Source organism: Lissotriton vulgaris, chromosome 8 (assembly GCF_964263255.1).
Source record: "Lissotriton vulgaris chromosome 8, aLisVul1.2, whole genome shotgun sequence".
NCBI classification, from domain to species: domain Eukaryota; kingdom Metazoa; phylum Chordata; class Amphibia; order Caudata; family Salamandridae; genus Lissotriton; species Lissotriton vulgaris.
In genome coordinates this window covers 1,089,116,185-1,089,120,133 of record NC_141696.1, presented here as the reverse complement: position 1 = coordinate 1,089,120,133, position 3,949 = coordinate 1,089,116,185, and the positions used below count along the sequence as shown (strand labels likewise).

The following is a 3,949-nucleotide window of genomic DNA, read 5'->3' as shown; positions in this document are numbered from 1 at the left end:
TAAAGCCAACATGTCCCCTCACATTGAGAGATGGGGTATGAATGCTGGACTATGATTATACAATTGTGCACCATCTGTAGTGTAGTTCCTATATTCCAAATAGGCTCTGCGCATTGGAATAATATATCCTATAGATTTGACATAGGACATAGGCCTACTAGGTCTCTATCGAAAATATTACACTTAATTGTGAGTGCCAGCTAGCTCAGAGGTCACTAGAAACATTCTCGAATAAACAAGAAGGGATTAGTTTCTGACAACTGCATAAACATGACAACTTTGTTTCCCCAAGGTAAAACGTATCTTCAGAGTCGTGGAAACTATAGATAGATATTTTACTCAGTCAATTGTGCATGCTTCTTTTCATCAGAGGTGCAGAGAAATAGAGAGACGGGCGTTTTCAATAAAAGTATTTATTGAACAGTCTTCTTTCTCATGCAGAAGAAATTAACTGCTACAATCGTAATACTGGCTGTAAAGTATAATGCGTACAGCAACAAAGGTATTATAAAATAATACTGTAAAAGCATGGTATGGTTTCAAAGCCATAAAATACATACATAAATAAATAAATAAATACTAAAACATACTTAACTGGTGCTTCTAAAGTATGCCTACCCCGATGTACCTAACCTAAGTCTAGTACGAGGGAAGAAGTAAATGAGGTGTAGCATAAGTTTAGCATTCTTTGCGAAGAATCTATCCACGCTTTCTCTTAGGGTCAAATCAGTTCCGTACCTTGGTTTGGAATGAAGGAGGTCTGGTATCTCTCTGTCTCAGGACTCGATTTCCCAACACCCCGCAAGGGGACCTTGGAAACACTGGAGCTGGATTTCTCTGCAAGAGAAAAGACAGCGTCTCTCTCAGTGCGTCAGGTGGAGGTTCGGCTTCCTTTAGCACTGGCTGGAGCAAGCTGTGTCGGGCAAGTAGATAGTCAAACTGCTCCAAACCACTGTGTGTTTGCTAGGGCAAGTGTGGGCATATTTATACCTTGAAGGTGCCGAGTTTGACGTAAAGTTGAACATAATAATGTCATCAAAGAATTGCAGTTCTTTGAAAACTCCACGAGTTCTTGGACAAATTAATATTCAAGCAAGGAGAAGTCCCTAACTGCTGAAGCCGAGTTTTCCAAGAAATCGCTGTGGCTTTTCGGAACTAGTTGAAGTATCCATGGCTGTATTTGGACTGCATGGGCTATGTCTAAATATGGTTATGATTTCTATGCCTATATAAGGACAAGGTGATTTATACCTATATAAGGGCATGAATCAAGAAAATTACACTAGGGTCCTAAAATGCTATACAATAGCATTTCTCGCATGTGCCAATACAGTGTCAAGGAACGGTTCCCTGATCAAATATCAATTACAAAAACACCGACCTACAAAAATATTGTTGCAAAAACATCGTCTACAAAAATATCGTCACCATATACTTAAACAAGGATTTACACAAATATCGATATTTTATTATCGACTAAAATAATATTGTTTACGATTATATCGACTACATAAATATCGACTAGAAATTATCGACTATTCTTTAAATAATATTAACAACACAAATATCGATAACGCAATTATCGACTTACTTACTACCTATTTACAAATACAGAAAATATCGACTTTTTTCTATAACCTTAAATACACAATACTGTCAACAAAATTACTATTTTATTATTATTACATTTTAAATAATGCTTTATAAACATATATAAATATACTATATGCTTGAAATATATATAATTTATTTTTCAAAACACTAATTGATATAAACGTACTTAATAATTCAAATATACTAAATTTATAATACTTTTATCAACACTTTACATATTGAAAATTTTTTAGCATTATAAACAATAAATATAAAACACATACAAAACATCTTTAATTATATACTAGTACTAAATTGCAAATAAAACAGCCTCACTTAAAAATAACGGATATCAAATTCAAACTAGCATTCTCAACCAATGATTTTAAAATAAATGTAATTAAACCAATCAAAATGAAGAAATACTTAACTAACTACTATAAAAACAATTACATACTTAACTAAAATTACCATTTTTGGACCAAACTTGGAGAAAAATGGTTACTTTGCTGAAGAGAAAAGAATACTCACCTAGAACAACTACTACAACACATTCTACTACAACACAAGTAAGTAAACTCCCATTTTATGTACTAGAAAAGCCTCAAGAAAGTTAGCTAAACTACCTAAACTAAATAAATGCTCCCTCTTTTTTTTTAAATTTAAACTAAAAAATCCTATCAACAACAGCCTCAATAAATACATGTACTAAAAAATGAGCTGCCTTATCAATGCCTACATAGAAATGTTACAAATAAATAACAATATAGCATACTAAAGTTCTAAATGACTTAATATTGTATGAGCTATAAATATATACAAATATAATATAAAACTAATAGTAACACTTATTCTTTCAGATTCAACAAACTTCATCTACCAAGCTACATCTACACAAACAACAGCTTTTACAAAATTAAGTAAGTATACTCACTGTGTCAATTAATGATCGGAAAAGAGAAACAAAAAAGTATCAAACAATATTATTAATCACTACTGTTCTCTACCACAACTACAGGAAATTCAACAGTGAAACTCCGAATATAAGAACTGAAGACCTCTGAATAGCTGAAAAAACAACATTGTAAGTACATTTTTAAAAATACTATTTAAACCTAAACATTGAAATAAATGTTTTACATATTTACTAAAAACACATATATATGTCTTCACAGATCTACCTTAGAAATGGCAGAAGGAGCTACTTTTATAACATCTCAAAAAGGAAAAATAATGCTCAGCTACATGGGTTATACCTACACCCAAGAAAAAGTCAAAGAGAATAAAACCCATTGGAAATGTAGCAAATATTATTCAACTGCATGCTATGGTAGTGCAACTACTGTCGATAACAATGTTGTAAATGTAAGTGAGCATAACCACCCACCCAATGTGACAGAAGTCGAAGTAAGGGAAGCATTAGAAACACTTAGAGAAGCAAGTACAGGCTCCCAAGAAACAAGCACCACAATTTTGAAAAATGTTTTGACCAAAGTCCCAGAACACGTAAAAGGACAGTTACCCTCAATCCCCGACTTGAAAAGATTAATAGCTAAAACTAAAAGAGCTTCTGATCCAACTCCACCACCACCTCAAACTTTTGAAGAGATTAAAATATATCCAGAATATACTATTACCCATAATGAAGATAAATTCTTAATGTATGATAACCAAAGCCATGATAAAAGAATTTTACTTTTTGCAACAAATAGCAACTTGCAAAAACTAAAATCGTGTGAAACATGGATGATGGACGAAACTTTTAAAGTGTGTCCAAAACCTTTCTATCAACTTTACACCATCCACGGTGAATACCAGGAAACTAATATCCCCTTAATTTATACATTGCTGCCAAATAAAACAAATGCAACCTACATAGAAATCTTAACAACAATCAAAGAGTTAACAGATAATTACTACCCACAAAGAATCATAATAGACTATGAAATAGCTATGATACAAGCTATACTAAAAATATACCCACACACTGCAATACAAGGGTGTTATTATCACTACAACGAAAGTATATGGAGACACTTACAAAAATCTACCTTAAGCATAGAATACTCTACCAACAGCAACTTTGCTTACCAGATTAAAAAATTAATAGCACTGGCATACGTCCCAACAACAGAAGTGGCTAATTACTACAATTTATTACTTGACAGTCCTTTCTACTGCAGTATTGAAAAAAAATTAACTCCCTTCTTAGACTATTTTGAAGACACCTGGGTAGGAAGATTACATCGTTCTGGTCACCGCAGACAACCTAAGTTCCAAATTCCCTGGTGGAATGTGTACGCTAGCACTATAGCACAAAAAGCCAAAACCAACAACGCGGTAGAAGGATGGCATA

At 33.1% G+C, this 3,949-nt stretch overlaps 1 long non-coding RNA gene across 1 annotated transcript; it reads left to right on the top strand.

Annotated features, from left to right (window-relative positions):
• Positions 1 to 2,448: 2,448 nt before the first annotated feature.
• Positions 2,449 to 3,517, top strand: LOC147698309 (uncharacterized). The gene is made up of 3 exons (XR_015299193.1): positions 2,449 to 2,513; positions 2,612 to 2,677; positions 2,769 to 3,517. It is a non-coding gene; the product is annotated as an uncharacterized LOC147698309 (long non-coding RNA).
• Positions 3,518 to 3,949: the final 432 nt, after the last annotated feature.